The sequence below is a fragment of the Pangasianodon hypophthalmus genome, chromosome 12, assembly GCF_027358585.1.
Source record: "Pangasianodon hypophthalmus isolate fPanHyp1 chromosome 12, fPanHyp1.pri, whole genome shotgun sequence".
Taxonomy (NCBI): Eukaryota; Metazoa; Chordata; class Actinopteri; order Siluriformes; family Pangasiidae; genus Pangasianodon; species Pangasianodon hypophthalmus.
In genome coordinates, this window is record NC_069721.1 from 6,623,885 (window position 1) to 6,647,578 (window position 23,694).

Here is a 23,694-nt window from a genome sequence, read left to right on the forward strand (position 1 = left end):
ATTATGGTCAAGTCTTTGTACTGTACTGTAATGTCAAAGCCTCCAACAGTAGATTGTATGAGAATCGTGATTAGTCACCACTGCGAGAAAATGTCATGACATTCAATGACAGCACTCCTTCCAGGAAACCTTCACATATGACCGAACAGTCTTAAGTAACGTGTTTGACATTTTGTACATTACTTTCCTTAGATGTACACCATTGCTGTGCACACACCAACCTGTTGACAAAAATATGGATCAAAGCAAGAAGCCTGTCGTGTTGAATATCAGCATGCCTGTGGTTGCTATAGCACAAACACCTGCCTTTATGCTTTAACACACAAACACACACACACACACACACACACAGATAAGATCTACCTATTGACTGCCAGTACAGAAACCTGCAGCTGACTGATGTCTAGTTTCGCAGTGTTTGAGTGTAATTACTGTAAAGTTTTACTGTTTTACTGTTTACTAATGTGTATATACCATGTATAGCCACAAATGCAAACATCAATTCAATGCAATTAACTTTTATTTGAATAGAGCTTTTAACAATGGACATTGTCACAAAGCAGCTTTCTAGAAATATATAAATTCTGGATATAAATTTTAAATTTATATCGACAAATATTACAGTAAATCGATGGGAAGATGCTCAAGGTTGGGTTCACTCCTCCTCAGTCTGTAGTAGACATGGCCTTATTCAGTTTAAAATTCTACATCGACTGCATCTCTCGAAAGAAAAGTTATTCAAGATATACCCTGGAGTGGATCCCTCTTGTGAGCGTTGTGGACATGCCCCTGCATCTTTAGATCATACATTTTGGAAATGCCCCAACATCACCCTTTATTGGACAGAGATATTTAAAACTCTGTCACTAGTGCTTGGGATACAGCTTCCTATGGATCCTGTGTTGGCACTGTTTGGGGTAACTGATGATAGATTATGTCTAAACTTCAAACAAAGGAATGTTTTATGTTATGTTACATTATTGGCCAGGCGTTTAATTCTATTAAATTGGAAGAGTAAATATCCACCAACTCACATACAAGTTTTAAGGGACACAATGCAACATCTAAAACTAGAGAAAATCAAATTCTCATTGAGACAAAAAGAAGGTCTTTTTAATATCATTTGGCAGCCTTTTATTGAATATTTCAACACTAGAGTAAAAGGCAACATTTTAATTTGATATTGTATGTGCAGGTTTTTGTTTTGTTTTTGTTGCTGTTGTTCTGTTTTTTTTTTTTTTTTTTTTTTTTTTTATGTATTCGTGTCTCATTTATTAACACTTGTGAATTCTTGTATAACTAATGTTCGCATATTGAGACAGTGTTGTATATTGGAAAACTCTAATAAAAAGAAATGAAAAAAAAATTTTAATTTATGAATTAATCCCTACTGAGCAAGCCAAATTAAATAAAACCATCACAAAGTATCAAAATGCATATAGAAATGTGTAGATACGTACATATAGAAATGTCCACCATACACACATAGAAATATCATTACAATTATAACTGTAATTATTAGAATTGGGTAATTTAGACTAATTTGTGCTATGCAGCAGTAACACACAGATGAGATGAGATCCTTGTTCTAGTCTGTTTGGGATCTGGAAAGAAGTAGGATGGGAAGCTAAAAACCAGGAAGAGGAGGAGGAGGAGGAGGGTTCTATGTGTGGAATGCTCCAAACCCGGGGCTGGTGTTGCGACTCGTCCCAGACTCTGTGCCGTCACCGCTGGGGTCTGTGGCCAGACCTCCCTATGCCAGACCTGCTGGCTCCAGATCCCGCCCAGGCCAGTTTAGCTGCAGTGCAGGACCCATAATTACAGCACAACACACTACTCCCCCCTCCACTCCCTCCTCTCTCACTGTTAAAAAGTGCAGAGGAAAGAGACATGTACTGCTTAATATGAATATTATGCAGTGTAAAATTTACATACAAGCTAGCAGGGACTTTAAAGTGAATGTGGTGAGACAGGGCAAGAAAAGGTTCAGTGTGGTTTTAGGATCTACTAAAAATTTGTTGGAGAAAAACTTTATTATAGAGACATGAAGCCAAGAGAGAGAGAGAGGGAGAGGGAGAGGGAGAGAGAGAGAGAGTATTATTCTTACTGAAGGAAAGCAGCTGATATACATACATGTCAAACGGAAAAGAGACAGATATTACCACAGCGTTACTGAATTCTCAAATCGGAAGGCGCTTAATTTTCTATATCAGCAGCTCTGACAGTAGATCTGGCTGCAAGTCAAATCACAAGTCTATATTAATGCACTCGTCCTAATATCTTATAGTTTCTATAGTAACACCTCATTCACAGAGACTTGTATGGCAGACGATCTATGAAATCTAAGCCTAATAATAAGCAGATATTAAGAAGTTTATATTAATGAAAGGAGCCTCCAGTGCCATCGCTTTGTAACAGTAAGTTTTCCTCCATGGTAAAGTCTTCAAGACACGAAAAGCTTATTCTTTCTGGTTCCTTGGTAACATGACAAGCTGCGTTTTTTCATCTTACTGACTTCAAGAGAGAAATAAAGACTGGTGAGGGAATAACTCTTTATGGCTGCTATAACCTAAGTGATAACAGGAAATAACCTGGATCTTGGATATTCCATTACATAAATCATGGATATTCCATAACATTAAATATAATTACCAGTGGATAAAAAGTACAACATGTCATTTATTAATGAATTAAAAATTGCAATTGCTTGCAATTTGCTGTGGTATAAGTGGTATAAAACATTTCAGGATGTAAGAGTAAGTACACTTCATGTTGTGCCACATCACACCACACCATTGTTGATTATTTTCTTATGAAAGAACATCCCGTCGTGTTCTATTCCTTACACAATATGGATCCCACCAGTGACTAAGATGAAGAGTCTATATAAATAGAAATCATACATAACATATATAATAAAAGACACAACAGACACAGATTATCATGAATAGCAGTAGCACTATTTGACTAAAGAGAAATCTACACCACTGTGTGAATTTTAGGCCTATTCACCCCATATGCATTTAACATGTAGGGCTGATGGACCAGACTATAGCAATCACAGATCAAAGGATTAAATTGTGCATTTCTGAGATTCAAAAGCACAACTACCTTCTTTTTAATGAACGGGTGCCTCATTGCTCTTTAGTGAAAGAGATGCCAGGTAAATCTCACGTTCACTAAGAGCCATAATTGAAGTTAAATAAGTAGTACAGTATCTGATGATACTGAGAACTTCAAAGCCATAAAACCATATGCACAGAAAGGTCTCTCATTGAAAGCTCAAAGTGTCTTTTGTGGCCCTGCTGGTGTCCTGTAACAGAAGATCACATCATGCACAGCCTAGCATAACAGAATCTCTAAAACGTCACTATGAAGAGACAGAAATTTAACAGCCAATTTGGTAATTTTGTCATTTGATAAGTCTAGTACCGACAGATTTAAAGATAAAATATCTTTAAGTTTTATACAACTCTTATCACTATCTCCACTGCCTAATGAAGGCCCAGTGTGTTTACCCAGTGTGCTTCGTAAATCTAAAAGACTTCTCGAGGAATACCTTATCCTCAGAAAAAGAAACAGGAAAATTATACACTGGATGAGTGGCCTTTCCTTTTTTTCCCCCTTCCTTTTTACTGCCGCTGTAATTTCCTTTTAAACGGAGCTTCCTAAAATAACCTGAACCTAATAATCCCCAACCAAAATGCATACAGGAGTTCTTGGAGGTCCTCTTGGGTGGTTTTCCCTGTTTCATTTACACAGGAGGCAATGTTTGCTCACTTATACTTAGCATGGCTTACTCTGTGAGAACACACCAGTGAGTGAGTGAGTGGCATTTAGTGGACAGTAAGAAAATGAGAAAAATTGTAGCCCAGCATCGTAGGATATTAGAAAATACAACAGGTGTGAACCTTTGGTTCGACAGCAAAAAAGTTTGATTCATGACTCGTTGCTTTATGAAATTATGAACAATTCAATTACATTAACAAACTAAACAGTGATTCTTCTTAAAAAATATTATTAATACATTAGAAGTATTTCTTCCTCAAAAATTTCTCAGAGATATTTATTTGATACTGATTCTTTTACTTTCTGAATCATTCTTTGTGAGAATAAAACCTTCAGCTTTGTCTCTGACACCTGTTATACCAAAAAAAAGTCTGCATTTCCTGTGATAAAAAGCACCTGCTTAATAATTCTCTTTATGGATCTGTAATTTCTGACTGCTCACTCCCACCTGCACGTATCACACAATGTTTGTAAAAAAAAAAAAAGAAGGGGGTCTTTAAACATGTTAGTTTTGATAATAAATGGAGATTCATTTTAAAAGCATTTTTTTCTTTACCATTGGAATCAGTATTACCATTGGAATTACTCTTACACTGACTCTGACTCTGTATTCTGATGCATTGAGAAAATAAATTAATCTCTACCCAGGAAACAAAATGAATGCATTGTGCAGTTCAATATTGTCTGTTTAACATATTGAGTAATGATAGCATGTTATTTGGATTAAATGACCCAAAACTGTATCATGTTTTCAGAAGAAAAAGTTGCCTCAATGCAACATTACAGCACAAATTAAACTCTTTTTATACATATTTTTTAATATCTAGAACATTAGTGTCTACATCAGCAAGGTAGCATAATAACAAAATCTCTTCAGATAAACTGGGCAATAATTTTAATGAAATATTGTTGCATGTGGTACAGCAGTTATTAATACCGCAATGACATAAACTGTATATTGTGCATGTTTTACTATGCTCTCTAACTACATAATGGCTGTGGCAATGTTCAAGCTATTTCACATTAAGGGGTTCAAGTGGTTGAAAACTTTCACTGCCAACTCCGCAGATCTCTGTGGTTGATCAAGCTCATCAGGATGAAATGACAGTTAATTAGCAAGTTACTCAATCCTGCTGAAAAACTGTTACCGCTACTTTGCCAGAACATGAAAGAAATTTGATTAGTGCTAAAAGTCAGGTACTTTATTTTTATTAGAATCCACACTATGCCAAGCTTGACTGATGAATGTGTCTATAAAAGTTTTTAATCATCAAGGTCGTTTCGAAATGTCTACGAATGGTAAGACAATGCGACCACACTTGTGTTATAATCCTGAAAACGTTTCATCACTCATCTGTGGCGCATCAACAGTTCTAGAATAAATTAATTTAAAACTGTGAAGAACTGACAATCAGTAGATGTGATGAGACTCACTGCTAACAGCCATTATTTATAACACGAATTGCTGTATACATTTATTTATAATTATATTGTATAAGAAGTAAATGCAAATACAGCACCCTCTGAAACTACTGTAATGGCGAGGCCAATTCTATTGTTTTTGCTATACACTGAAGACATTTGGGTTTGAGATCAAAAGATAAATATGAGACGATACATTAGAATTTCAGCTTTTATTATTATCCTGATATTTACATCTAGATGCGCTGAACAATTTAGAACCTTTGGCACCCTTGATGGCAGACTACCCAATTTTTTGGTGAGCAAAAGTATTGGAACAGATATTCTTAAAGTAAATAACAATCAATATTTGGTTGCATATCCCTTGTTGCAATAACTATGCTGTCAAGCAACTGACATCACCAAACTGTTGCATTCTTCTTTTGTGAGGCTTTTCCAGGCTTGTACCTGGTGAATTGCATGCTCAATTAGATTAAGGTCTGGTGACTGACTTGGGCAGTCTAAAACCTTCTACTTTTTTTTTCCCTGATGAAGCCCTTTGTTGTGTTGGCATTGGGTTTAGGGTCATTGTCTTGCTGCATGATGAAGCTCCTCCCAATTAGATTGGATGCATTTTTCATTCATTCAATTCATTCTGCTGCTACCATGAGTTATATCATCAAGATCAGTGAGCCCATTCCAGAAGCACCCATGCAAGCCCAAGCCATGACACTACCTCCACCATGCTTGACCGATGAGCTTGTATGTTTTGGATCATTAGCAGACCCTTTCTTTCTCCACACTTTGGCCTTTCCATCACTCTGATAGAGGTTAATCTTGGTTCCAGAACTTTTGAGGCTCATCTCTGTATTATTTTGCGGATTCCAGTCTGCCCTTCTGATTCTTACTGCTGACGAGTGGTTTGCATCTTGTTTTATCTATATTTCTGCTCTGGAAGTCTTTTTCAAAGGGTGGATTGTGATACCTTCACCCCTGCCCTGTGGAGGTTGTTGGTTGTTTTTTGGTTTTTCTTCACAGCTCTCACGATGTTTCTGTCGCCAACTGCTGTTGTTTTCCTTGGCCAACCTGTTCGATGTCGGGCTGTTAGTACACCAGTGGTTCTTTCTTTTCCAGGACATTCCAAATTGTTGTATTGGTTATGCCCAATGCTTTTGCAATGGTTCTGATAGATTTTCCCTCTTTCTCAGCTTCAAAATGGCTGGCCCGAGTCAGCAGTCTCATCTTCATGTTGGTTTATCCTTTTTAACAAAAAAATGCAGTCTTCACAGGTGAAACCCAAAACTCTGACCAAGAGTAGACATTCAGAGCTATTAATTGTTTAGACATTCAATCTAACAGGGCACACCTTGACAACAAGAAACATCTGTCAGTCACATGTTCCAATATTTTTGATCACTTAGAAATTGAGTGGGTTCAAACAAAAGCTGCTAAGTTCTAAGTTATTTAACACATCTAGATGGAAATGAAAGCTTAAATTCTGATCTTTTGTCTCATATTTATCTTTTGATCTCAAACGTCTTCAGTGTATATATGTATATATATAGTGTCAGTTCAAAGAGGTCTACAAAATTTTAAGACTGCATCAAAGGCTACAAATGGGTAGCTTTGAGCTGTAGGTGAAAAACCACTGATGTCTGCTGAAACAGAGATGCCCATGATCTCATTTAAACCAAAGTTTCCGACAGTACAGACTCCCTTGCTGAGGTCTGAATATACTCTGCCGACGCAGCCCTTATATTTCTCTCCATGATCTCCCCTTACACATATCTATCAACAGCAGCAACTAACGACTGTTTATGTAGGCACGGAAAGGAAAATCCTAACCACCAAATCTAAGCAAAAGGTATGCACACTAAAAATCTGGCATCAAAAAGAAGCTAGATGCTGATTTATGTTTTATGGTTATTTGTCGAGACTGGCTTATGGGTTTTGCTGTTGTCGAAGCATGTGCACTTTTATAAATGGAGGAAACTGTATAGCAGCTTGGTTGGAAGGTATGATGGCTCTGACAGAGTGACTTGAGACAAGTGGTGACAGCATGTGAAAGAATTTCAATGAATTAAAACAAAATACCCATTTGAAACATTTTAGGCTATTACATATATCTACAGAATGAAACAAAACAGGCATCATAGCCTCATAACATCATAGCTCAATCAAATCCAAGGTACACTCCAAAGAAACAACTAGTGCATATTCACATACACACACATCATCAGTGTGTACACTGCGCATACTCGTGGGTGGCACTGGACATGCACAAGTCTCTGTAAATAGACCAGGAGCAACCCTTCTATTTCTCCAGCCCAGATTTCCTTTTCTGAGGTCAGTGCAGGGGATGGAAGTGCTGTGCTGCAAGCCTCTAGTCGCCATGACAGACCGCAGCAGCTTCTCCCGGCGCACTTCAAGGAGTCAACAGCACTGACCAAATGGAGAGTTCTCCAGCTAAACCTCACTCTTGCCCTGGAGACTTGATGGGGCTACCACAGCCAAGGCAGACTCTCTGTCACCATGTTTATAAGCGAGACAAAATTCACCACAGTGTCTAGTAGTGGTAAGTTATGGCAACTGAACCCATGTTGTAATCATGAAGACCTTTCTCCACTCCTCTCAGCAGCTTCATTAAGTGTTACATACTGCTCAACTTTTATAACTTAACAACATAAAGTGCTAAATATGGGATAAATGGAAGTAAGTGGAGTGTATATGAGAAAAGAATTAATGCATGCCACATGAAGAAACTGTCAAGGCAAGAATTCTTCGGGATTAAAAATACAGGGCTGAAGTGTCAGAAGGTATAAACAACCTCTGGTTCCAGGATTTTTTGTTAGTTTTAAGTCTACACTGTTCCATTTTGTTATGTCAATTTCTCGAGTCTTCTGAGAGCTCTGCATTTCCTTTTCCTGTGGTTTTCACAGGCAAGAAAAGCCAAACCAAATGTAGATGCTCTGCTGCAAGCCAAGGAGTTGAGTATACTGGACAGACAAAGGCACCGGAGGCAAATCCAGCTCGTTTATTCATATTTATTTATATATCTTCGTGGTTTTGCGCTTGGCGTCCCAGACTTGCAGACCCCAGGGCGTATATTCTCACCAGCAACATGGACAAGGACAGATGAGAAAGGCTTTATTATTTATTATTGCCAAGGCTAAGAGTGAACCATACTAGTGTAAATTCCATGTGGGTAAAGAGTCATGCTGACTGTATAAATAATGTTACAATACTCTATGCTGTACATGACAAATAAGGACTATTTTGTCCTTAAAAATTTATAGCAAATCATTTTTGAAAATTTACTACAGTCATAATAAATCATATCATCCCGGCTACCTCACTCTAAAGATATGATATCCTCTGCTTCACTGCACAGATCACCCATGTAGATGTTTCCCAGTGTAATGACTTCACTGTCAGCTAAGCGTATGGAACCAATTTAAACACATTCCCCTCTCTTCCTGTGTGAATCGCTCCACATCTGGGCACACCTCCAGCTCAATCACAAGCACGTCCTCCATATCGCAATGGGATGGGGGGAGCAGGAACCTTGAGAGCCTGATGCAGAAAAAAATATGATAGATCTGCCTGAAAGTTACACATTACGTATGGGGTAGTCCCAGACGCTCCGCCCACAGAGTTACATAGACTGTCTGACGGACACTGAGATAACTACAGAGATCATAATATCACTGGTGATCTAAACTTCCTGTGTGTATGCACTTCTGTGCACCACATTTATTGATCCGACAAGAAACAAACTTTTGTTTGAGCTAAGTAAATGAGATAAGAAAACAATGGTTTGTAGTAGGCTTGAGCAATGTTGATTTTTCCCTGCTTGTGATTTCCTATTTTAGAAAATCATGACCATTAACCATAAACCATTTAACCGTCCAGAACAGAGCATTTCTACCATTTCAGATTTAAGGAGAGTAGGGAAGGATGCAATAATATTACCAGCTGTGCGGTCGGGAACGGCTTGATATCAGCGCCAATCATGAAAACTAAGCTGGACCATTTTTGGACCATTTTAGCTGGACATTTTCTGTGGTATCCCTAACAAATATAGCTTAACGATGTTAAGTATATACTTGTCTAATGTTAACTAAATCATACATGCACTGATAAATTTTATTGCATATTAATGAACTGAAAACATTCTCCATTAACCATGACAGAAAGCGATGGTGCTGTGCGAGAGCATGTGAGACGACAGGGAAGTGGGCAGGGTTTCCAGGTGGTGTTGGTTAATATTAGAGATTGCATACCACCAGAGCAAATAATTTCAGATTTACACTAAATGGCCAAAAGTATGTGGCCACCTGAGCATCACACCCATATGTGTTCCTTCCCCAAACTGTTGCCACAACGTTGGAAGCACACAATTTGTACAGGACGTCTTTGTATTCTCTAGCATTATAATTTCCCTTCACTGGAACTAAGAGGCCCAAACCTGTTCCAGCATGACAATGCCCCTGTGCCCCTGTGATGTTCAAAAAGCGCATATGGGTGTGATGGTCGGGTGTCCACCTACTTTTGGCCATATAGTGTATATGTCAAATGTCTTATCTCCTGTTTTACTGGGGAGAAAAAGATTGTTTTTCTGGCATTATTTTTTTGGCATATGAGTCATAACTCATACTAGCATACTCCATTAAATTGCGGAGCCCCTAAGCAAAATAGTAATGATTGGCAAGCCTGGTAATACAATATAATCTGGGTAACCATCAGCAGATGTCATGGAAGCGTATTATTGTTTAGAGACAATTAAATTGTTAGATCGCACAAGCCTAGTCTGTAGTTGATCACTCACATTGCCCCTTCAGTGTAGTTTTTTTTTTTTTTTTTTTTTTTTTTTACAACATAGAGTGTTGAAACCTACCAGACATTCTGGCGATAGCTAGAAATCTGACTTACAAGACTATGAATGATGCAAGAGTCTGAGTGGGATTAACATGTCTGTGATTTTCTGTTTACAAATTAAAAGAGGCATGCTGTAGGCTACTAGGTGCAAGAGCTTAAAAAGAAGACACGGAAGAATATCAGATGACGGAAGTATAACAGCTTAAAAAGAACAGAGGAAAGAATATCAGGAAAAACAGTCTCACCCACACACACACACACACACACACACAAACACAGAGCTCATTCTTTAGCCTGCTCCCACAGGCCTCTCTGGTCAGGTCTGTTGGCAATCCTAGGCCCAGTGCTAAGAGGCCGCACAGAGCCTCGGCTCACATGCTCGACCTTGCTGCTACACACACCGCAGCTTCAAGGAACAGCACTCTCAGCAGCTGGCAGAGCTGCCATGGAAAATTCATACGCACCAGGAGAGGTGCCAAGGGGGTGTGGACACAGAGCAGTTCATATGGCCGTTCACATTTTTGGTATCTTGTGTATTTCTTTACGAAAGTGAAGAAGCAGGAAGCAGCCACAGAATAAGCCACAGCTCATATTTCAAAGGACCATCAAGGTGTGACTGGCAATTTTCAGCATTTCTCATGACACTTTACCCAAGTTTTTCTAATCAATTGTGACCTCATTTAAAGAAATCAGCAAAACAATATACCTAGTGCCGACTGACAATAAAACAAAACGCCCTAAGTAGGCCTACTTAACAAAACAATGCATTAGATAATACAGACAGCTATTAAAGTGATTTTGAGCACTGCAATTATCCCATAATATGCGACATCCCTGATCTGGCAAATTGAGTGATGCACTCAGACGGTGAACACCTTGACATTTCACCTGATGCTCTGCTGCATAATAACAGGCTGTCCCATCAATGACGGGCCTAATGTGTTTATTTACCCTGTAATCACTTGCCTTTCACTCCTCTGTAATGACAGAGCGCTCAGGCAATACTGTCGGATCACACCAAATAAGGAGCACACAGCCAGTCGTTACACTGGAAATGAGGAATGTAGGACAAACAGAGTAAAATCTAGACTGATATAATGTTCAGGAGTCTGGCACTGTAATGGCAATGTAATGCTTTTCAAATGATGAAAGCAAATCTAATTAGTCTGGCTTTTAATTGAGATACAGTTTGTCTTAATTATTTTAATATGTGTTAATTGCTCCTTGTTATTCCTGTAGCTCTTATTTTCATTTTACTTCCCTATATTGTACTCATACTCCTAAATCTCTTGATTTTACATTATTAATTTACAGTTTTGCATTATATAAAGCAGCCTTATCAATCTTTTATAACTTAAAAAGTTATAAAAAAAAAACTCAATATAAATAAAGTTGAACCATGGCCATAAATAGCTATGTGAGCTAACAAGCTAGTTTTGGAAGGATTTTTTTTGTTTGTTTGTTTAAATTCTCCCCTGTCTGCTGTTGTCAAATTCAATATGAAATGCTAATGCTAACCCTGATATTTCAGTGGCACAATGTAGTCTACTATGCAGAAAGCATCCCAAGACTACCCAATCAGCAGTGATGACTGATTCTCACCTGACCTCACCTTCTTGACTTTAGCTTCCTGTTGAGAAGTTTATATTATAAGTTAACCCCAGACATAGCTATGATATAAATATGTGAAAATATGACAGAACATATGATATACTGTAAATGTGTGTTTATGAGGGCATTTCATGGTTTGTAAAATGAAAACCTAAATTTGTTTGTTTTTAGACTCGTAACATGACCAAATCAGGTTCCTATAAATAAATTCTTAATGTTAGTTCCTTAAAGTCAGTTGTATTGTGTAACATTACTCATTAATGACACAATAATGCCAATGTTCATTATTAACTATTGTACTGATATCATAACATTGTTACGTAATATAATTCAGAAATTAATAAATAACTTTTCCTGTATACCAAAATATTTAGTTCAATAAAATGAATCAGTCTAACTGGAGTTAGAACAGTTTTTGGAAGAAGGAAATTAATCTCTGATAACATAGATTAATTAGCATTTCATGTAGCACACGTGAAATTTGGCATTGTAATTTCTGCAGCGTGGACATCACTAAAATTTTTAATCCTGGTTACAGTACTGAGTTGAGCTGTATATAACATGAAATATTAGCTATAAGCAAAAAAATCTGTTTGTTTGCTGTATTTCAAAAAGGTAAGCATTTGTCACTGAGGTATTTATGAAATGATTTAGAGACTTGCTGAAACAAGACATTACATCATAATTAATAATAGTTAATTATTTGATATAACTGCGATCTTTATCTTTCGCCGTATTGGCGTTTATGTGAAAAGTAAAACAGCAGGCTGTGGAGAGAGTCAATGAAGTGACTTGAACACGAAGCTTGCGTGTGGTATGGCATTGCTCCGATCCATGAGGTCACTTTATAAAGCTAAAACGCAATGACGTCAAGCTCCAGGAACACAATAATTACAGGTGCAGACAACAGAGTCTGGGGTTCTGTGGTCAGTCGGGCCAATGATTCAGCCGAATAAGAAGCTGCCCTGCACGCACAATGTAATGCTCTGTGCTTTTGGCCAAGACATGCACGTAACCAGTCCATGACGACCTGGCTACTTATGACAGCTCCTCAGAAATCTCACTGGAGGTCGTGCAATCATTTGCTGTCAAATCAGGCAGAACTCACAGCTAATCAAACAGGCCTTTTATTTCTGTTTGAGCAAGACGCTTTACAGGACAACGTGGCTGTGAAGAGCAGGAACTAGACGAGTAGAAATCCTTTCAGCATTGTGTGTGTGTTTATATTGTTAGTGATGGTAGGTGTACAAAAAAAATCCCCTCACCTAGATGCAGTGGTGCATGGGAGACATTGCTCTGGTCCCGTTTGATCTCCACAGGAGGGTTTAAGGAATGGCTCCTCTCTAATCTTCCCTGTCTGTAAATGAAGGGCCCTTCAGACAGAAGCTCGGCGGGGACGTAAACACTGGAGGAGACACGCCGGTGGCACCACTGTAACATGCTCTTACACACAAGCTCACAAACACACACAGGTGTGCGTTCCATACATGAAACATACTCATTGTACAATGCAGTGTAGCCAGAATAGTGTTCAGAAGGAATGGAATATATGTAGTATATACTATGAACATAGTAGATAGTAAAAATTAAGTACAGTTAAGGTTCCAGAGAAACAGGACCAAAATCAGCTGTAGTAGAATATATACACATAAACATCTGCATTGTCAATGAAGAGACAAACATACTGCCTACATACACATGCCTCCACAACAAAAGGACACACGCCACATTATACTGTGCTTATTAAAATGTTTTTTGTTTGTGTCGTGGCTTCTTTATTTACTTCGGTGTAGGTGCTGTGGGTGGGTGGATTGTCTGGCTCTGTCAGTGTGCTGTCTCTTGTTTTGTCGGCGTATTTAAAGTGCCTCGGCATTCCAGAGAGTTTTTTAAAAGATCTTTGAAGTGTCGCGCCATAACTTAGGTGTGGTGAAGCACATAGCTTTAGGCTGACTGTAATCACCAGAAAGCTGAGCTGATGTGTTGCTCAAGTTCAACGGAGTACGTGAAGCTTTGAGAATGCAAGTAAGAGAAGGGATTGAGCATTTTTGAGTGTTTCAAAAAAAAAGTGTGTGTGTGTGTACATGTGTGTGTGTGTAGTCTGATTGTGCTTCCTGTCTCCATTTCTGCCGGCCCACATAGACAGTGAGAGAACGTTGGGCGGACTGCAGGCCACATGACATTTCAGTGCTCTTGCAGAGTGATGTGTTCACTCCCTCCCTCCCTCCCTCGCTCCCTTCCCTCCTTCTCCTGCCCTTCAAAGCTTCGACATGTCATCTCCCACCACAAAAACAGAGGTGGGAAGACTCACTGGCGCTACTGCTGCCTCAGGGCGTCTGGCACTAAAGCTGCCTGCAAATACAGCAGGCAGAGGAGGAGAATGAAAAAAAAAATAATAAAAAAATACAGGGTGTGTATTAAACAAGGCTCTTAAAGCCTACGGCACCAAACCGTGGTGGAGCGCATGTTTGTGTGAGTGCGCAAACGATAGGTGGCAATCAAGGTAAAAGGCCTGGAATCGTCAGAGGACAACTATGTAGTACAAAGTCAAGAAAATAGTAAAGCTGCACTTCCAGGTTTGATGCCCCAGTTTCAGTAACACAAACACTTTGAACTTGTGCATGTAAAGATGTCAAAGACATTCTTCCGTGACGTTGATATGCGTATGTACATATTTATAATCATAAAACCACATAAAAACCACACAAACTGGGTTTAATCATGACACCAGAGATCATTATAAATGACAATCATAATAAAACTATAGAGTTCACTCTCATAATCTTGACTGAAAAAAAAAAAAAAAAACCCTCTGAGATAGGGGTGGCATTTGAAGCTCTGACACTACCTGAAGAGACAGCTAAGCTTGTGGCTTTTGCATTTCCCAAAGCAGACAAAGTAAAAATTGTCACAGACACAAAGTAAGCAAATTTTCCCATCTGAAGCAGAGCACGCTCACTCTCAGGACATTAATATGAAAACTTAAGCAAATAATGCAGCAGTTCTGCAGCTACTGAAAACCAGACTGTCTGACAGTATGACTCCTAATGTTTTGAGGCAGTGTCTCAGTATATCCTTTATTCACCATATAGCACACTATTTGGACTGCAGTTATTTTATAATGTTGTCTGAATTCCCAGTGAGAAAAAAAACAAAATATAATTCATGATACTCGCTCTCAGTAACTGCTTTATCCTGGTCAGGGCCGCGGTAGATCCAGAGCCTATCCAGGGAACACTGGGCATGAGGTGGGAATACACCCTAGATGGGACGCCAGTCCATCACGAGGCACCACTCACACACACACACACACAAACATATACACCTAAGGGCAATTTATCTTAGCCAGTCCACCTACTGGCATTCTTTGGGGGGAAACCAGAGAACCTAGAGGAAACCTACACGGACACAGGACGAGCATGCGAAACATTGCACTGATGGTAACCCGAGGTCAGGATCGATCCAGAAAGAAATCCTGGACATGTGAAACTACTACCAACTACTGCGGTGCCCACTGTAAAAACTTCAACTAAGCATTAGTTTGCAAATCTGTTGTTAAAATATGTCAAAATTTAGGTCTGACACGTTTTCCTTGGAACTTCCATTTGGAATTAAACGTGATGTTGAATTCTGTGAACAAAGATTAGTTTGTTGTGAGAATAAAGCATAATGTGCATGTTTTTTTTGTTTGTTTTTTTGTTTTTTTGCATAAAAGAATACACAACTGTAGCCTACACAATCTGTCAGCCTTCACCAGCCAGAGAATTTCGGTTGATTAATCTTCAAAGTTAAATGTATAGTTGTAAAATAATTTTATTATTCATTCTTGACAAGAGACATGTAGAATACTTCTTTTCTAACACCAGCTAATTAGACCTAGCTAGTACAAGCTAGTTAGATAGCTAAGAAAAGCCATCAAATCTGCACGTAGTTTTCAATGAACTTCAAACACCAAGACACTCCTCGCTCTTGAATATTTTTGTCGTTGAAGTTGCTCTTTAGTTTTGTTTCTCTATAAAATGAACATTCTAAAAATTGTCATAAGACTATTGTATTGTTGAGTAAAGAAATGATTATTTTGCTAAGTTTACAAAGTTTTAAATAAAGAAATAAAATAAGTTTTCTGCAAAAAAGGTTTTCTGCAAAACTAAGAAGTGCTATTGTAATCAGATTTTTTTTTTTTTTAATTAAATGAGAAGACGATTTACTTTTGTACAGTGTGCACAACCCAATATATGATATTATTACCCATAATGCTCCATAAATCCAGCATACAACTGATAGACACTACTTGCACCACAATGCATAAGGATTTCTTTTAGTTTGGATTTTCATTGCCAGGAACATTCATTCATCTTCAGTAACTGCATTATCTTGCTAAGGTCGCGTGGATCCCAGAAATGCTGGGCATGAGGCTGGAACACATCCTGCATAGGATGTGCACACACCCTTACATACTCCTTAACACCTAGAGGCAAATTAGAGTAACCAATCTGTCTTCCGGCATCTTTTTGGGAAGTAGGAGGATACTGGAGAACCCTGAGGAAACCCAAGAGGAGCCACGGGGAGAACATGCGGAACTCTATACAGACAATAACTTGAGCTTAGGATGTAACCAGGGACCCAGCGCTGGTTGGAACACCACAGCAGATAACCTTTTATCTAAAAATGTAAACAAATGTAAATGGAAAATGTTGTTTAATGACCACTAAAGCCTGCAGGTTTTAAAGCAAAGGTTAAAAGCAGAAAATGCCTTTAATACTATTTTGCAGGGTCAGGTTGTTAGGTAACTGGTAATATTTAACCTGTTGGCCTGTGTAGCGATATGTCATGATGATGTGTTTGCAGACCACTCACTAGACACGGTGTTTTCTGAATTCAGGCTGCTGTCTCTCTCACTGTATGTAGAAGAGAATATATAGTAAACAGTGAACTAATGAGTGAGGCAGCACTTTCAGACACAGCTAATGACTCACATTTGTTAAAAATGGCATGAGCTCAAGGAGGGAAGCTGGCAGCTGAGCATGAATCCAAATAATGTTACATAAATGAATGCCTCCAGCACTAAAATATCTAAAGTTCAAAAGATATTTAATGCCTTTGTAATCCCAGCAAATGACACTTGCTTTCTTTCATTTATGTGAAAGTGAGGCCTGCAGCCTCGCAATAGCAGTTTACTACACTGACTGTGTGTTTTATCTTTGGTAACTGCTTTATCTTGGTCAGGGTTGTGGTGGATCCAGAGCGTATGCTGGGAACACTGGAAACGAGGCAGGTATATCAAACGCAGGGCACACACACACATTCACACACTCATTTACACCTTGGGGAAGTTAGAGCTGCCAGTTCACCTAGCGGCATGTTTTTGGAAGATGGGACGAAACCTGAGAACTTGGAGGAAACCCATGTGGACACAGGGAGAACATTGCTTCATGCTTCTCTGACATATTTTTCTTTCATATTTGTATTATTTTCATGAGAAAAAGTCAAATTTACTGCTGGGTGCTTTCCAAGATCGTGAATGTTTTGACATGCACATAATTCCCACGCTAATTCTTTTGAGTAAAACAACAGAATAGGAAAAAAAAATGAAAATAGAGATGCTGAACAAAAACTATGTCTTAATAAGAGTGGAAGAATAAGAGGAGACAAGATACACAAAAAGAGAAAGAGAATTCAGTGTAAAAGAACAGCTCTCCTGGGAAGGACGCACAAAGTGTCACAGCTCCCAGAGATCCAAATACAACTTAAAGAACAGGAGAGCGGGTGAAATGTGCCACTCGGTGTGACATTTGACGGTTCTCTGTGATCTGGGATGCTACACCCTCTATTGTGACAAATCGGGACTTCATTTCAAACGTCTAACCGTGCAATGAGAGATCATCAACATCTCACATAACATGGTGGTGATAAGGTTTTGGATAATATAGCAGATGTCAACCGAGGCGAATGCTCACCACAAGAAATATAAACTGCCCGCTTTACGTGTGAAACAACTGGCAGAGAAGCAAGCCTTGTGTGTGTGTGTGTGTGTGTGTGTGGGCATGCTTTTACCTCTTGGTGGCTATCAAATGTCCCCACAAGGATAGTAATATCTGACGGTTTTGATCTTGTGGGGACATTTGGCTGGCCCCTACGAGGAAAACTGATTTTTCACAAAAGCTGCAGAAAAAAAAAAAAAAAAAAACAAGCCAAAAGGTTTCATTTGGGTTACTGAGGTTAAAGTCTTAAAGTCAGGGTTAGATTTATGTCTATATTTATGCATTAATAAATATGTCAGTGGAATGTCCTCACAAGGATAGTAAGACTTTAAATGGTTATTTCTAATGTACTCATATAAGCATAGACACTTATTATTTTGATCTATACACTATTTCTTCAAGCATTTGCACTAATTATATCAATATCATCAATATAAATATCACATTTGCACACATTTCCTTTCTTCTTCTTTTAAAAATGCTTAATGTCACATCAGTTCAAATGCACCTACAGGCGTTAACTGTCGTCTCTTTTAACGACTAACACCTGAAACCAACTCGGCGAATATGGCTCTCTATGCTTCGGCGACACTGCTGCATTTTTAATCAATTATATTAATGACTGAATGACTAAACTGAATTTCTTTTTATTATACAACACAATTCTATTAGTTTTTTCACAACTTATCAAGCAAAACCAATGTACTCAATGTAAACTTCTGGACCCTAATAATTTTCTGCAACAGCAGATTTGACAGTAGATCCCACTGTAATTCAAATCAAAGATTTATATTAATGCACTTGTTCTGATATGTTATTGTTTCTATAGTAACACCTCATTCACAGGGATTTGTATTGCAGACAAGCTACATAATCTAAGGCTAACAACAAACATTAAAAAAATTTGCTTTTATTCAACAAAGAAAAATGTGTAATCATTGATATGGTGATGCTTACTGTAAGGAGATGTTTATTTAATGTTTATGGGAGGAGACTCCACTGTCAATCATTTATAACAGTCAGCTGAAATTCTTCAGGAGAGAGGACTTTGCAATTTGAGGTTTGAAAAGATGTATTTTTTTGTCTTATTAAACTTTAAGACAGAAAAAAGAGAGGCTGGATGAGGGAATCACTAACTTGACTAGCAGGAACTGACTTCTCTCGTGAACGTTCCACAACATTAAACATGACTATAAATGGTTAAAAGGAACGATGTGTCGTTCATTAATAAATTGGCAAACTGCTGTGATATAAGAGGAATAGTAAAAATAATCCACTTGAGAGTGGTAGCAGAAACTTTGCAACAGGCCGCCGTTTCAAGGCAAGTCACAGGTTTATGTTAGTGCATTCATTCTAATACGTTATTGTTTCTATAGTAACAGTTCATTTAGAGCAACCAATTAAAAAAACTTTGTGGTGGTAACAGTTTCATGTCTAGTTTTATTCCTTATTTGTCTAACGGGATTTAAAAACCTATAGGTGATAGCAGGTGATGACATCCTGACTCATACTCACATGAATTAAATGTCAGTAGAAATAAACATAATGCTAAAATTATCACTTTTGTTGACATTTAATTTGATCCCATTAAACAAAAATAAATAAATAAATAACAATAAACCCTTTTAAAATGTGATACCTGTGATGTGACTGTATAAACCTTTGTCTCAAACATTGAGGCCTGAAAAACAAGCAGACAGCTCAAAAATTCAAGTTTATAAGTAAGAGAAGACTGCCATCCAGTGGTAAGGTAAGAAATCTGCTTTCTGGTGTGCCATTTATTCTTAATTTTTCATTTATTGGCACCATTAGAGCTTTTTATACCTGAACTTTCCACTCATCCAGATGTAGGGTTGAAACACTGAGTATCATATAACGCAGAATGTCCGGGAGGTATTACAGCTGCAGTTAAAGTGAACATAACCAATAGTATTAGTAACAGTGATGGGAGATCATTCACTTCAACAAGATGTGCAGTTGAAACTTGTCCCACATACTTTCACAATGTAAATGCTTGTGACAATATGTGCGGACGTATTTCAACACTAATTAAAGCAGGAACATCAACAAAGATGAAAAGATTTTAAGTGAGGAATGGAGAGCAATGCCTTGCCCTGATGGAATGCACCTCAGCTAAGAGGCTTTATTTAAAGCTGCAGCGGGACCTTTCAGGTGGTCTGTGGAATGGTCGCCCCGAGGTGTCATGGGTGGGGAGCCCGGGGCATCATGGGTGGAGAGCTAATAAGGTATTGGTAGGTCTGGAACAGCTAGTTAGACTGGAGTTGTCCCCGAGGACAGGCTTACCAAGCAGGCTTCACATGCAACACCTGGGTTTGACATGAGATTTTAAAAAAAATAAATCCAGGTCATCCTAAATCATTAATTCAACTTATAAGCTAATTAACATGACTGAACCGGAGGAAGAAAAACATCAAAATGGATTGAACACTGATTTAAGAGTTTAATTAGAGAATCAGGGATAGAGGAAGAAAAACTAGATACAAGTCATAAGGCAAATAGCTAAAAAAAAAAAAGAAAGAAAGAAACTACTTAAGTGTTTGCGTATCAAATATTATTTTGAATTGCATGTATAGGATTTTCTATCCAAATTTTTTTTATATACAGTAATGCATACAACAAGTTTTAGGCCAAAAAAGTATGCTACATATTTATATGGGCAGTGCCCTAAGTGTTTGTACAATTACTAAACATCTTTAAACATCTTTTTACTCACAGATAAATTATAATACAATAACATTTCCACTTTGCAAGAAGTTTGCTGAGAAGGACAGATGAGCATAGATTTGAGACATCCATACGCAATATCATGTATTTGTCAATTGAAAAACAAACACATCTGATTCATTATTCTCCAGAATGCCACATCATGAAAATCCAGTCTTGTGGAATGACAGTATCTTTGTTGAAGCAAAGTAGCTTCACAGAAATCCGGATATGGCTTTAGATTTACTCCTGTTCATAAATCTCTGTCAAATGTTTTTTCAAAGCACACTGGTATTTTTAACTATTTCACACAACCATTTATTAAATTTGACATGTAATTTGAATTTGATAAATACATGATATTGCTGTGATATTTGTTTTTCTCAGATCTTTGTTTGTCTAACCTTCACACAAACTTTTTGTTTTTATAGTTTATAGAATCGGGTAGTTAAAAATACCAGGGAGCCTTGAAAACTAGTTTTGCTTCAACAACGATATTGTCAGTTCGCAAGACTGGATTTTCAAGATGTGACATTCATAGAAAGAAATCACAAACTCTCCAAGTGATACATTTGACTTATAGGTCCTTAAGGGACATGCAAATACATCTGATATTGTCATCAAAGATTGAAGTTTATTTATTTTTTTTTTTTAGAAAGAATGCAGTAGATGGTGTAAGAGCTAGTAGCAGAAAGTTTAGTAGCCATGGGTACAACTTTATTTAGAAAAAAATCTCTGGGAAAAAAAAAATCACAACGACATCTGGTGTTTTGAGCAACATAATGTGTCTGGAGGATCTGGTCATAATCAACAGAATAATGAGTGCCTATATACAAAACCATTTGCATTCATTATACTGTACCTTTAGGGAAACGACTACCGTGTAACAACATAATTTCAAAAACTGGTTCGATGATTTCAAAGGAAGGCCACATGAACCCATAACAGGTGGCGTAAGACTTACAAACCACTGTAGGTTCTAAAATACGCCTTAGAGTCATGTTACATGACATCAGATAAATAGCTAATGAAGTGATTAGTCTTAACGAGGGTATTTAGTGAATTTGGTCTTGTTAAGATAACAGTGATGGCTAATAAATAAGTGCATAAAGGCTCTTTCCTGTGAGGACTGATCAAGTGCTACACTTTTAATACAATTCACACACATCTACACAAACATGCACACACACAAACATCCTGGCACTGGGCCCCTCTGACAGAAGACACGCTGTGATTACAGCCGAAATATGGAGCATTGAGAGTAGGATAACACAAAGACTGCAGCGGATGAGCCGAGGACCTGGCCTGAGGGCTCACTCTGTTGGGTAAAAAAGAAATACTGTAAACATGTCCATCCTCTCTTTGTTCCATTAAACCCCCCCTTTACAGACGCGCGCTCCCTCCAGCAAGTGTACATTACCTGTGCAGTCACATCCTCTCTCACACTCTACACAAATCTCTGGCTTCTGTAAAAGAAAGGAAAGGGTCATTTACGCTGTTTAAGATTAAGGGTTATTGACATGTTCATGACCTATAATTTCCAGAATTCGCTCCCTTCCTCCACCATGCCTAAAGGTTAATTACCATAGCGCTAATTTGCTCTGCCATTCTTATTCAGACCTTTCCAGAAAATTGCCCTTTTCAGAATTCAGAAAACTCAGTAAGACACATACCTTGAACTTACATCTAAATAAATATAAATTATTGTATATAATTATTAAAGGATTTAATTATTTAATATTTAATAATGGCAAGGATGATGATGATTATTATTCTTTATTGTAAATTTTTTATACTTTATATTTTATATTCAAAACATTTTATATTAATTTTTATGCTATTTATTTTTAGATTTATTTCTCTATGTTATTTACTTTAAAGAAATTAACATTCATTAAAATTTAGTTGCGGTCCCCTCCGAAAGTACTGGAACAGCAAGGCCAATTCTTCTGTGTTTGCTATACATTGAAGATATTTGGGTTTGAAATCAAAAAATGAATATGAGACAACAGATCTGAATTTAATTTCCTGCTATTTACATCTAGATGTGTTAAACCACTTAAGACCATGGCACCTTTGATGGCAGACCACCCACTTTTTAAGCACACCTGGGCAACAAGAAACACCTGTCAGTCACATAATCCAATATTTTTGATCACTTGGAAAATAGGTGGGTTCAAACAAAAGGTGCCATGTAAACAATCTCATGCACTATGTTACACAGGTTTGATCATCATGCTTCAACAATGGTCATTAGTGCACTATAAAGTAACAAAGCTAATTGGACACTGAACATTCGACGATAACAATTTTGGAAAACTACTATTTTGGTTCTTACATTTGTAAGTCATTTGAGGTTCTTGACAGGAAGGATTAAATAGGCATATGACGGTGTCAAATCTAAGACATTACATTAAATTGTGATGTTAAGTAGACAGCAATTTAAAAAAAATTAAATTCCTGGTCTCATGCGCTGATGTTCAGACAATTTCTAGGAGGGATTTAGACTAGGTATTTGTAAACAGACAATGTACTGTGTAATGTTGTTAACTCCCACTTCCGAGTGATTTAGTAAAACCTTACAGAGAATGGTGCTGATGGGAGTGGTCTCCTCCTGGGTGACTCCGCTCTCATCCATAGGACACCAGTCGAACACCTAGGAGAGATTTTGAAGCGACGTGTTAGACAGCACTCTTCACCACCATCATCGTCAAAACACTGACTGAGGGATTAGATAACCAAATAAAATGATGATAATTATAATGTAATTCCCATGTAAGAAAAGCAATAATTCAAGAGAGCATCCCTTTTCTAACAATGACCTAACAGAACAAACTGTAGTAATGGCCTATGTCTGTCGGTGAAATGAAACGTTAATCATGCCAAAGGAACCTGCCAAAAACGTTGAAGCTTGGAACATTCTGTTCCTCTTAGAGCTCAGATTGTTACAGTGGCCCTGGCACGGAACTACCAAATTACCAAAAAAAAAATTTCTTTTAGGCTTTTAATAGCTTCAGCACATGAGATGACAGGAAGCAAAGACTTCTAAATGCCTGAGGACAAGCTGATCTATTCCTACAAATGGAAGATTTCAGGCTTATATATTAAAAGCAACAGTCTGATTATGCTGTGCAATCAGTCCTTACATAAAGACGTTTTACAGACACCCTGGTTCGATCAGTGGGTGAACCTAGATGCAATCATGTCGTATAGAGACCAGACAGTTCTCAGTCACGACTCATCTCATCATCTCAATAGAGCAAAAAAAATAAAAAATCTGAAGAACTGATTGAGCTCAAGGTGTTTTTTTTTT

At 37.9% G+C, this 23,694-nt stretch overlaps 1 protein-coding gene across 1 annotated transcript in view; it reads left to right on the forward strand.

Annotated features, from left to right (window-relative positions):
• The first annotated feature begins 14,630 nt into the window (after positions 1 to 14,630).
• Positions 14,631 to 23,694, forward strand: part of ptges3l (prostaglandin E synthase 3 like) — a 35,647-nt gene continuing 26,583 nt past the window's right edge. Inside the window, exon 1 of the transcript XR_008302864.1 lies at positions 14,631 to 14,641. The gene's annotated coding sequence lies outside the window, so the exon portion shown is untranslated. The remainder of the gene's footprint in view (positions 14,642 to 23,694) is intronic.